The sequence below is a fragment of the Protopterus annectens genome, chromosome 7.part1, assembly GCF_019279795.1.
Source record: "Protopterus annectens isolate FY-2018-M chromosome 7.part1, PAN1.0, whole genome shotgun sequence".
NCBI classification, from domain to species: domain Eukaryota; kingdom Metazoa; phylum Chordata; order Ceratodontiformes; family Protopteridae; genus Protopterus; species Protopterus annectens.
Window position 1 is genome coordinate 144528020 of NC_056740.1, and position 14009 is coordinate 144542028.

Here is a 14009-nt window from a genome sequence, read left to right on the forward strand (position 1 = left end):
TGTTAGAAAGCTATGTTCTTCCTGTGTTATCTGATAGTTAAATAATAAATCATTCAAAGTGACATCAATATTTCTGTTAGCTATATTGAACTCATTTAGAGAGCTTTCCACATAACAGTCTCCATATAGAATCCCCAACATTTTATCTATGTACATTTGTTGGTCCACGACCACCAAACCTCCCACCTTATCAGGCTTCATAATTCTAATGGATTTATTGGAACAAATACTCTGGAAAAGTCTTGCTTCACACTCTGTTAAATTAAATGTAGTAATTTTGGATTTATTTAACAACATTCTGATATCAGTCATACACATATTTTCAAATAAATGAATAGTAGGGTGGGGTGGAGGGTTGAATGTACTCATTCTTGTACAACCCTTAACTGGTTCATGGGTACCATTCTTCTGAAAAAAGCAATTTAAATTTAATTTCCTAGTATATATTTTTAAATCTAGGAGATACTTGTCAACATTAACATTTCTTAATGGTACAAAATTCATGCCCTTTTCAAATAAACAGGCCCATTCATCAGTAACAGTTTCACTGCTGTAATTGTAAATCATAAAATCATTACGTTCATTAATCACAACAGTACACACTTCATGTTCAACATTACTATTTTCAGATGCTAGAAACGTCTCTGTGTTCTGCCCCCCCCGAATAACCATTTCTCTGTCCATATTGATAACCCCCATTTGTATTGTTTCAGTCCCTGTTGGCATCCTGTTGCTTCTGTTTGCGGATCCTTTCGGATCTTCTGGGGGGTTCCCCTAAAGGGGCATTATCCATTTCAAGTTTATTAGACATAGCAGTTGTATCTTCCAAGCTGTTAATATTCTGCTGCACACCACTACTTGAAATGTTAGTATCATAGATGCCCCTATTTTTAGGAAGACACAACCATTCTCATATTCGTTTTTGTCCCTAGCAAGTTTTTTAATCTTCTTTTCCCTTATAACATTAATTTGTCTGTCCACATTGACAAATACTGATTGATATTCAGCTTGTTTAGTACAAAAGGCTAAATCATTCAAAATGTGTTCATTCAAGTTATTCACACTCAATTTAAACTGATTTAGTTTTCTTTCATTGTCTCTTACCAGTGTTTCCAGTAATTCGCACCCATGTCGGTTAAACAAAATAACAAGTTCCTGGTGTAGTTCTGACCCTTCCACAAGGCCATTAGGGAATTTCCAGCATCTTAAACCCTTAGGTATGTGTTCCCTGGCCAGGCATTCCTTCAAGTAAGCATTTTCAACTTGCGTTTTCTTTAACTTAAAAATTTCATCTTCTAGAGTCTTTAACTGCTGTTCCACAGTGTTGTAAGAAGGAGCTGGTACGGCATTGCTAAAAGATAGTTCATTTCCTTTGTTAACCCAATCCATAAGGTTCGGCGCATGAAAATCGCTCACCTGATTGACTGAAACAGTCTATTTGATGCTTCTTGTAGTACTCGACATTGAATTTACGTTGTTTTGTGCCTGGCTGTTCCAAACTGGGCTACGTTGTGCAGGAGTGATTAAGGAAAGTGAAATCTGAGACCCTCCAATACCTGAACCACCAGAATCACCACTGTTATTACTTGAAAGTAGTACAGAGCTGAGTTTGGCTCCAAACCCAATAAGCTGTTGTGTCAGCCCTGTTATTAAGGCTGAAAGGTTCCCAATGGCATGAACCAAATAATTTACAGAACCAGTTGTACCTCCTTCACTTTGCAAGCCGTTTTCCATGACAGGACAAACCAATAACCAAGAAACGAACTGAACTTGAATTAAAATAAGAAAAAACGCCACAAATATGAAGAAAATACTCTTTTAATGAGCGCTTTCACCAGTAGATACACTTGACTTCATCAGGTTACATAAAATATTAACATAATTTCCTTTTAAAAGCCAGGCACCACCACATGACCACAATTAATTTCCTCTACAGGATTCAAATTGTATTGCAACACTGTTTCTCAAGCTGCATTGCCTCTACAAGGTTCAGGTTGTATTGCAACACTGTGTTTTAAAACTAAACATTGAAATATATGTGAAACTTGATTACGAATTAATAATAAAAAAAATTGCAAGACAAAACGAGCTACAATAGTATTTTTATTCTTCCCACTAACCCATATGTATAAATAAATAACAAACATCAATCCAGCATAGTGTTGATACACTAAAACAGTATAAAAAGATGCATTATAAACATACATTGATCACATTTTCCCCTACTTTCCTTATTTGCTGTGCAAGTTAAAACATTACAAAACTATCACAGATAAAATTCAGCTTTCAGTTTTAAATAACTAGAGAGGGAAATAATATCATTCAACCCAGGGGGGTTGTTGGCATTAAATCTTAACTGTCACATACATTCTCTAAATTCAAGAAACAATTCTCGTGCCCCCCCCCCCCCCCCCCCCCAGTTGTTAAGAACAACTTGGTCAAAGGCAATAAATTTAAACCTATGGTCAGGATTTTCCTTGATGTGCAATGCCAATGCATTTTTTCATTGGCATTTTTAATATCATAATTGTGTTGGTATACATGCACTTTGAAAGCCTTTTTAGTCTTGCCTATGTAAAATCCTTCACAGGACTGGCATAAGGCTGCATAAACTACTAAAGTGCTGTTACAATTCAACCTATGGTCCAAATGTATTACACTATAATGTGGAATATGTAAGGTGTCCATTTCAAAAGTACTGGCACACTGTGTACAATGACCACATCTGGTCATCCGTCCTTTTCTATAGGTTTTATAACCCTCTGTGTTTTGTTCAAGTAAATTTTTAAAAAAAGCATGAAAAAAACGCATTGGCATTGCACATCAAGGAAAATTCTGACCATAGTTTTAAATTTATTGCCTTTGACCAAGTTGTTCTTAACAACGGGGGGGTCCACGAGAATTGTTTCTTGAATTTAGAGAATGTATATGGCAGTTAAGATTTAATGCCAACAACCCCCCTGGGTTGAATGATATTATTTCCCTCTCTAGTTATTTAAAACTGAAAGCTGAATTTTATCTGTGATAGTTTTGTAATGTTTTAACTTGCACAGCAAATAAGGAAAGTAGGGGAAAATGTGATCAATGTATGTTTATAATACATCTTTTTATACTGTTTTAGGGAGCAGCCGAAAGAAGAAGAAGAAGAAGAAGTTTATCAACAGTATGCTGGATTGATGTTTATTTATTTATACATATGGGTTAGTGTGAAGAACAAGCACACTACTGTAGCTCGTTTTGTCTTGCAATTTTTTATTATTATTTCTTAATCAAGTTTCACATATATTTCAATGTTTAGTTTTAAAACACAATGCTGCAATACAACCTGAAACCTGTAGAGGCAATACAGCTTGAGAAACAGTGCTGCAATACAATTTGAATCCTGTACAGGAAATTAATTGTGGTCATGTGGTGGTGCCTGGCTTTTAAAAGGAAGTGATGTCAATGTTTTATGTAATCTGATGAAGTCAAGTGTATCTACTGACGAAAGTGCTCATTAAAAGAGCATTTTTCTTCATATTTGTGGCGTTTTTTCTTATTTTCATTCAAATTTAGTTTGTTTCTTGGTTATTGTTTTGTACAAAGATGTTTTATATCTCTATTTTAAGCTTAGGTTCGAAAGTAGGTGCTGAAGTTGTTTCTAAATCATTAATTTCTGTGTGAGATTTTAACATGTTTATTAAGGCTCCCAATTAGTAATTGCTACTTCATAGCAATTAAGTTTGTAATATGCTTTACAGTTTTTCTCTCTTCCCTATCCAATTCAGTTCTGTACTCTTTACCTTTTATTCCAACACCCTGTAGCAGCTGGTTGTGAAGACATACATGTGTTAGGTAAGCGATGCTCCTCTTACTCTAAACAAATAGTGTTTTTGTTTTGGAATCACTTGAATTTAAAAAAATAAGGTCATCTAAAAATTCTTTGGAAATATTTTCACCTCAGAATACCCCTAATATATTTCTGCAGTTCTTCATATTGATCTGTTCTGGGCCAAGTAGGTTTGTGACTAGGCACAGCAGATGTGCAGGAAGAGATGGGTTCTGTTTGCCTTCATCTATAACAGAGTGCTCTACTATTATTTATTTAAGTTTTACTCATTCAAATTACCCATCCTGGTTACTATTCATATTTAGGGTCTCAATATGTGGATTATTGACTCATGGAATGTAAAGGGGATCCAAATGGATAAAAAAAGAAAACTATTTTTTCATTTATTTTTCAAGTCTGTAGTGAAAATAATTCTAATATAAGAAACACACATGATCATACCTCTCAACCTGGAAACATCAAACATCTGGAAAAGGCCCATGAAAAATAGGTACAAATCTGTAAACTGATTAACACAAAATTTGCGTACATAATTATGTAACCCCACCCACTCCAATGCAATTGTGGGATACCAACTTTCAAATGCAAACTGAAGAACAGACAACCAAAATATGGCACCAGAGTCTCCCCCTGCAACCATTCCAATGTCCCATTACCTGGCTATTTCGCTCCATTTACCATAAACATAAACTACTTTACTTCTACAATGATTATTTGGATTTTATTTTTACATTTTACAGCCCAATGCACAAACACCAACAGACATCTCTAAACAAAGCAACACTGTCTCACAATGAAAATAGACTTGGCATTAAAACGTCTCTGCCCTTGAAATTCACATTAATTGAAACAACACTGAAACCCACACCACATCCAAAGAAAATGCATCTGGTCAGTGGTGGATAAAGATTACTTTTAGGCTGTTTTTAAATCATTGGCCCCTTGCACACAAAACAAGAAACATACATGTGTTCTTTGATTCACCTTCCTGACTTTATTAAATTATATTCCTTGCATAATACAGCACACTTGTTAGACAGAGCACATTTTACATTTATTCTTTGAACATTTTTCCAATAGGCTGTAGGCAATGAAACAAAATGCATGAACCAATAATGACAAAACTGCCCATTTCAAAACATTTCCATCATAAAAGTCTACTTCCACACCCACACTATAAATAGAATGACAGTAGTGTAAGCCACAGGCATCTTGCACAGTTTCTCGCACTTATTTTCAATTTCATTTTTTTTTTGGGGGGACAAAAGGCCAAAAACCAGGGACACATTTTAGACATTGCTTATATAATTTTGGAAAGTTGCTAGAATAAAATGTGTTACCACCATGCATTTCACTGGCAAGTTTTGAACCCAGGACCCTGTGCACTACAGTCAGAGCAACATACCACTATGCCAAATCAGCAGTTTCCTAAAAGATAGGAAGACTGAAACTTACATGGCTATCATTTAGTTAGTGAATTCAGTTCTCACTTCTCACCATAGCTCTCACAACCTTTTACCACAAAAAACCTGGACAAAGCCAATAATGGGGGAATACAAATTCAGTTATGACTTCTTACCGTAGCTCTCACAACCTCTTAGCATAAAAAACCTTACCAAAACCAATAATGGGGGAATACAAATTCAGTTCTCACTTCTCACCATAGCTCTCAACTCTTAGCACAGAAAACCTGGACAAAGCCAATAATGGGGGAATACAGCCCCAAAATAGGGACAAATTTCAAATACTGATCTTATAAACTTAGAAAATTGCTATAATAAAAGGTTTTGTGTTATCATTTATTTTCTGAAGAATATGAAGTCTGAAATTCAAATGCCCGTCATTATTTAATGAATTCAATCCTGCAGTGATTTGCCGCAAAAATCCTGAAAACCAAAGATTTTATGAGGAACAGATCAAAAATATGAGGCAAAATTTACAAGTGGTGGTGGCTAGGGACTTTAGGCTGTTTTCACACACACACACACACACACACACACACACACACACACACACACACACACACACACATATACCCTTTCCGAACATAATTCCTGTTTCACAATAAAGGTTTCCTTACTTCAAGTCCGTTTCGCTTGCATTGCACAGCCAGCCCACCAACCCTTACGTTCATGAATATAAAATCCTCCTTCCAATCCTTTCAAAAATACACAAGTCCGCTTGCATTGACCAGCTAACTCTTCTAAATCCCTTCCAAATCCTTTCCATTCTCCCGGAGTTCCTCCTTCCAATCCTTTCAGAAATACTCAAGTCCACTTGCATTGACCAGCCAACCCTTCTAAATCCTTTTCATTCTCCCGGAGTGTCATTCTCTCTTCCAAAAGCATTTGAACAAGGCGAGCCCCAGAAGTGAAGTGACGTCATCCCGCACGTGATGACATCAGCTCACAAAGCGAAAAGTAAAAAAAACAAAGAAAAAAATGGAAATGAAGGGGTGCCACTCGGGAATCGTGGCACCCCATTATTTGGACCCCAAAACTCAGTAAATACTGAGTAATTCGATACGGTTGGGAGGCATGCACATGATACCTGAACAGTAGAAAAATGATATGGGGGAAAATGGATTAAAACAATTGTTACAGCTAGCAAGAAATCCAACTCTGTGGGTGTTGCAATTATTATCAAAAAAAACCTTCCAAGAAAATATTCTGCATTATGATGCAGATCCAGAAGGAAGATGGTGTCACCTAAAAATTAGATGATCTTACCTTGATAAACCAGTTATATTGCTAAATATGTATGCCCTCTGCTCTAGACAACAAGATTTTTTATGTCCACTTATACGATCTTAACTCATTTCCCTAACCATTATTAAATTATAGGTGGTGATTAGAATGCCATACAGGATCCCATAGCAGATAAGACAAATATAAAAAGTTCTTAAAATTCATATGCTACCACTGGTATTACAGAATTAAAAAACGATTTTAACTTATTTGATCCATACAACTTCCAAAATAATAACCCATCAAATAATAAATTCACTTTCTACTCTCCTTACCATAAAGCCTGGTCCAGACTAGATTTTTTCTTAATTTCAGACATCTTTTTGAATATGGACATTAACTTTCATACTGAACCAAGATTCTTCTCTGACCACTCAAAAATGACTCTCACTATTAATGGGTTAAATAAAGCTAATACTAGAAATAGGGGTTATAACTGGACCTTGAACCCAGATTTACTACTACAAGAAGATATTGTACAAGAAGTGGATAATCTCTTAGATGAACTACTGACCACACCTGTTCAGTCCCAACTGCCATTCAACATACACTGGGCCTCCAAAGCAACTTATCACAAAAGGCTACACAAGTCTAAAGAAACCGAAATTAAAAAAAAGAATTAATAGACTAGAGACAGAACTCCAAATATGCTATAACCAGGATTCTGAAAGACAGCTTGACAACTTAAAAAGATTTATATCTACTAATTGCAAATTAATTATCTTTTCAGGAAATAATAACCCTGGCCTACTATTGGGAGTGGTCACAAATGCCATCTAAGCTTTTAGCGAGAATCATTAATCAGAGAAAAACATCTCCTAGCATAACCAAAATCAATTATCAGGGTAAAACATACTTTTCAAGACAGGAAATAATCCAAGTATTTGTAACATTATATTCCCAGGTTTATGTTTCCCAACCACCCCAACTCAGGATCAGGAATTAAATCAATTCCTAAATTAATTACACTTCCCAAAGCTCAACCAACCCCAACAAGAATCCTTCTCTGCCCCCATTACCACACAAGAAAGAATAAAGGTAATAAATAATCTTAACCCTAACAAAGCCCAAGGTCCCATGGAATTTTATAAAATCTTAAATCAGAAAAATCTCGAAAATGTTGCTTCATCTATTTAACTATATAAAAGACAATGATGTCTCAGACTTGCACCTTAACACCTTGAAAACAATCTTTATTCTTAAAGAAAACACAGACCCCAAAATTCCATGGAATTATAGACCTAGTTCTTTAATCAACCTGGACATTAACATTTTCGTCACAATAATGGCTAATAGACTAAAACAGGTTATCCCTAGTATTATGTCACCTTATCAATCAGGATTCAACCAATTGTGACAGACGTATGATAATACCCTTACATCAGCCGCTCTAATAACTTTGTCTAATCAAAAACACACTCCCTTATTCGCCTTGTCAATTGATGCCTCTAAAGCTTTCGACAGACTTAACACAGAATTCCTTTTTTCAGTCTTACCCCACTTTGGAATACCCCCTGAATTTGTCCACTCTGTTAAGACTCTGTACTCTAATGCCTGCACAGCAATACAGATCAATAAAGCCACTTCCTCTCAGATCAATATTAAAAACGGAACAAGAAAGGGAGGCCCACTCTCCCACTATCTTTTTAACCTGTATATAGAACCACTATTTCTTCTTATTACACAGAAAACCTTCCATCATATTCCCATTCTCTACAATACTGGGATCCCATTATCCACTTCTGCAGATGATTCCAACCTATACCTTACACATAGCTGGTGTAAGGCACCTGTGCAACCCGCTGCCATGGGGAGCCCCCGATTATCTCCCCACAACTGAAGGCCCCCTATGCAACAGTCACTGGTTTCTCCATCTGCTCTGTTTGCTCCTACTTCCCTGGCACCTTGTGGATGTCCACATGGCTGCGTGATGTCACTGTGCGATCTCAACTTTTTTTTTTTTTTTCATTTGTCTGTAGGTTGCAGTCAATCAGGTCTGCTTTAGTGAAACAAGGAATATGATTGGCTACAGCAACCAGGGAAGTAGTTTTTTTTTTTTAACTGAGCTAGGTAGAATGATTTCCTGGCTATGACTTAAACATTGTGATCAGAGGACAGTTTCTTGTTAATGATGGAGCACAGTTCTCTGCAGACTGTGTCAATTTTAAGTGAGTGCTCTTAATGTAGTATTAACTAGGGAAATCTTGCTTCCAAAATAAAATCACACTAACTTTGCTGACATTAAGCTTGAGCCTGTCATTACTACACAATATAGTAACCCATTCAAGCTTTTGTCAGAGTATGTGAGTATTCACATGCAACAGTGCATAGTTTGGAGTCATTAGCAAATGTAGTTATTCATAACTCTTTACATTTTCCCCAGGGTTGAATGTCTAAGATTATTCACCCCTGCATGGGCAACCACGAGCCATAACTGTACTTAGAGTGAACATATGTAACAACCCTAGTCACGTCAGAATTTTTGGCATGAGAGGCAGCTGCCTCCATTTTCTAGTCCAACCTCTTGATGGTAGAACATATGTGCCAAACTACACAGTCAGCAATAAATGGCAGCAGGCATTGGGTATCTTTTAGTTATTGGTTTGCAGTGGTGATGACTCTTCACATAGATGGTGGAGAAGATGAATCTGTAGTTTTAGCAGTGTCTCTGTGGCTGATGCTGTTTGTGAGGTGTCTTACAGGCTTAGGTAATGATTTCTCTACCTCCTCTGCATAAGTGAGTTTAATGTTGGAGTATAGTGCAATACATGTACGATGTTTACCAGCACTGGTAGATAGTGAATGACCCTCCTCCAGTTTAAATAAACTTTTTCATCTCTCACAAATAGTGTCTGTGTTGTGTAAGAGCAAAGGGTTGTCAGTATATGGTAGCCATTTACTACATGGCTTCAAGGTGCCAAATGCAAACAGGCTTGTGCAGAGATGTTAGTAGAATAGAATGTGAACCTACAATGCAGAGAAAGGTGACAGGTTTAGTATCTTTGACAGAATGCACGACGTTGGGGGGGGGGGGTAGCAAGTGAAACAGGTAAGTAAAAGTTGGGCTAGGATGCAGTCAAATTAGGTAACTAAAGCATGATGTAGAAGTGAGTAATAGCTCACATGGACAGTGACAAGGGTGATGATTGTCAATAATAGTCATTTACTAACAGCGATTGTGGATTTAAAAAGAAAAATGGGGCAAAATACGCAGTACTGAAGGATCAAGTATTTTACTAATTTTTTTATTTTTATTTATTTACTTATTTATTTTTTTTACCGGGGTAAAACATTTATCAAACAATAACCAATTACAGGCTCAGTCTGGTATTATCAAAGGGGGTACGGGTCTATATTAAATCACCGAACGCTTAAAAAAGCGAACGGTGATTGATTGACCCTATGTAAGCAAAAGCTTACAATGTCGAAGTGTCAGAGCAGTGATTTTTTTTCCAAGGGAAAAAAATCGCTGTTCCAACAAAAAAAAAAATAAAAATCAATTTCAAACATTACATTAAGTGGGGGGCTGCACCCCCACACCCCCTACTTAAATATACCAACTCCAAGACCACACTACAGTGCCGAAAACGGCAAAGTACCAAAGTGGCCAAGCAAATTCTTTCAAATGGAAAGAATTTGCTTAGCAGCCGCTTCGATATTTTGCATTTTCAGCCTTTTAAGTTCGACCAAGATGCATTCAAAAGAATGCATCTTCAGTCTTCTAGTATAGACCCTGGGGATACTGATAAACAGAGGGAAAAAACTTGATTTACAATTATCAAGTTGAAGACAATAAAAGTGAAGACAAGGGGCTGGATTCCAGAACATCAGAGTAGAGAATGCATGTCCTCCAACATTCCAGATCTGCTACTCGGAACAGTAAAATCAAACTAGACCCTGGAATGACATTATCTTGGGTCACAGATCAATCGGGGCTGTGAATTACCAGCGTGAGTATTGAGAACGCAGGATAGATGGCAGAATTAAGTTTTCCAGGAGGATCGTGGTCGTTGGACAACCCAAGGTATTTTGAACTCCCCTCTAAGGGCAATTTCTAAAAGATCTGAAAAACTGTCCTTTTAAGGGCAATTTAAAAGGACTGAACGGGTCTGGGCTTTGTGGAGAGGAAGTAAGCAGCAGGTCACTCTAAAATGTTTAAAAAATACAGAAATGTGTAATTTCTTTAAAAGCCAGAATAGGGGAAATGAGAGTTTCTCTGTTTTCACTAGGGAATTTAAAGTAGACATAGCAAGTATTATGTAAAGATTTTTAAAGCTAATATGCATTCAAAAAATAATGAAAGTTTGGAAAACATATTTTCATGAACAGTTTTTTTGGAAGTTATCACATAAAGAAATTATCAGTTAAAACTAAAATTGTATATAAATAATGTAAGGAAAGATTATGTTTATGTGGAAATCTATTAAGTATGTTTTTTTAGAAAGTAAGCAGGTGAAAAAATTATTGGCAATCTTTTTCTAAAGTACAAATGCTGCTTCAAGTACTGATAGATGTTTATCTACAGATTAGCTGTATTATGAGATTATGGAGGGGAAAGTTTGATAATATACTGTGTTGGTTGTCTATTTTATGGAAAATATGGATAAGAAGATGAATAAAGCTATTGTACAATAAGCCATGGAATATTGAAGAAATATGTTCTAACACTACTTCTTTTACAAAAATACTATGGTGTGTATTAATGTTATTATACAATGTTGCTGTTTTGCTTGGTTGTTGACATAAAACTAATTAAACCCCTATTCTTTTCAATATATTTTCTAGATAAACTAGCACTAAGCCACAGTCCTCCCTTCTAAAAGATCACGATGGGCAGAAATGGCAAAGGCATGTACAGTGATCGTGGAATAGCTGACACTTAAATCATATAGGTGTCTGTGACAGCCCAAAACAACTTGCAGGGTAAATGGTTCAGGCAGCACAGGATACTTCCCTAGTTAAGTGAATAACCTTTTCCACTTAGCAGAATGTATTCAATGAGTAAAATGCTAGCAGATTGCTTCAAAAACCTCCAAGACTGCAGCAAAAATGTCAGGTGGGAGCAAGAAACCTAAAACAGTAGCCACTCTCTGAGGTGCAGCTGTGTCACCCATCTAGGAGGACTTCCTTAGCCTTCATTGAGCCTAAAGCTGTGCCTCCTTTGAGGATAGATGTTGGTCTTTCATCCCTGAATTTTGTTATCAGCTGTAGAATCAGAGGGAATGGAGGGAATGCATATAAGAATTTTCCTTACTTTGAGAGGCTGAATGCATCACTGACCAACTCCCCTTGGCATCACAATATCAAATGAAATAGGGAGAGGACCATGTTCTCTTTATTGCTGAAAACTGAAAATGTTAGTCTCTGTTTTTTCTCACTTATGGAAAACACCAACCAGGCAGGACAACAGAATCCTCAATCACAGGAGTACAATGGAAGAGGATCTCAGGCTAACCACCATCAAGTTCACCTCCCCAGGATGCAAATGACTGTGAAGTTGATGCCTCTGTTTATGGTCCACTATTAATCCCCTCATCATTTCAGTGCACAAAGGATAAATGCTCATGGTGTCTTGCTTTGTTAAATGTGAGGTGATGTGTTTGCTTGTCAGATCTGATGAGGATGGGCTCTGCCCCCAAAGCTTCCTCTAGAACTTTATGAGTAACAATGCATCAACAGTAGTTCAAACTGACTGATGAGAAGCCATCTTTTCTGTGGGTCCATTTTGACTGAACTATAGAAATGCTGAGGATGGTTCTTTACACTGTCAGTGCAGCAAGTGTCATTAGACTATCTAGTGTGAGTGTGGAGACCATCCTCTAGTCCAAAGCCTGGTGATAAAGGTCAGTCAGCATGTCGCAAGTCTGCAGCCATAAGGGTTCACTGTCTACTTCAACAATCATTTCTCTTGTGTGCAAATGAGACTGTGAAGATAGTAACTATCATAAAGTCCAAGATGCACTGGAGGGCATCAACCTGAAAACTTTTCTGCTTCTTTAACTATGTTGTTATGACCATAACTCCTGGAGTCTACTCCATAGACAGGAATGAATGCTATTCAAAAATCTACACAATTAAGGGAAATCATCTGCGCTGGAACAAGAAATGAATTCTTGCAGATCATACTGAATCCCCTGAGGACTGGCAAACAAGGGAATACTCTAGTAAGGAATACTGTCAGGACACCATTTACTGTGGCCATCAGAATATACTTAATCCTTCATAACTTCCATCACAATAGCTAGCACCAAGGTAAATATTTTAGCCAGTGAGTCAAAACCAAATGTCAACATTTTGGAGTGGTGAAGTCCACTCAGTAGCAAAATTAAAATAAACTCTTTAAGACAATTTCAGGCACTAATGTGCCAAAAGACTTCCCATGAAGCCAGGTAATATTAATCAAATTCCCTATTAAAATAGGAGCATGAATATTTAGTAAGATACCATCCAGAAATATAGGGTATTCTAAGTGCTATATGTCTTCTGGCACTTGCCTTCTCTAGGCAGAGGAAAGTGGTTGTTTCCTAGATAAAAGTGGTAGGAGGGCAGGGCCTAATACTACTGCCATGACTCTACTTGAACATGTATGGTTATGATGAGTATATTTACATAACTGTACTGCATCATTACAGGAGTCACTGCAATGATAGGATTTTATCTATGGGAAGAGTACTAAAGGAGAAGTACCTCCAAAGGGTTATTGTTTTATAGTTCCAAGAGAACTTAAGGTGGATTGTTCTATGAAAATGTGTTTGGTAAAGAAGTGATGCCCAAGGCATTACGACAAAATTCATATCATCAGACAGAAAATGTTCTTATTATGGAATTTATATCAGCAAAGACAGTTGTTTAATGCCTACTCCATAGCTAACAAAATTTTCCCAGGACTTTGCATTAATCCACTTTTAAAAATGACATTAGTGACTAGTGGTAGAAGTTACAAAGATGGTGTGAGTTTACAAATGAGCTTTATGTAGATGAAATTAATATTAAAATAAAGTGGAAGAATGATAATTAAAACAGGACATTATAAAAATGTTGAAGGACGTGGTACTGCACAGTAACTCAGAACACTTTAAAATACTTTTTTGTACAAAGTATCAAAGATTACGATACATTTATAAAATATGAAAATCAGAAAATTTAATGGGATGAACAACATGTGTCAGATGAATGTTCCTATTACACAAAATTGTTCCACTGACAGCATAACAAATAAAGACACCTCCTTCTGGTGTAGGAGCTATTTCCTGCTGTACTCCCTTCTCATCCCTAATTCCCCAGCCACCTCTCATGACATTACATTCAAAGGATGTGAGCTCCACCCAGAACTCCATCTACTTCCCACCCCTCTTGATACCATTCATAGAGCAAGAAATTTGGATAAAGCCATAAATAATGGGGGGATGAAGGTGCTAAAATAGGGACAAATT

General features: G+C 36.7%; 1 protein-coding gene across 1 annotated transcript in view; it reads right to left on the reverse strand.

Annotated features, from left to right (window-relative positions):
- The window catches only part of LOC122807660 (netrin-4-like), a 1595546-nt gene that overhangs the window by 749986 nt on the left and 831551 nt on the right, over positions 1–14009 (reverse strand). The gene's annotated exons all lie outside the window — the stretch shown is intronic.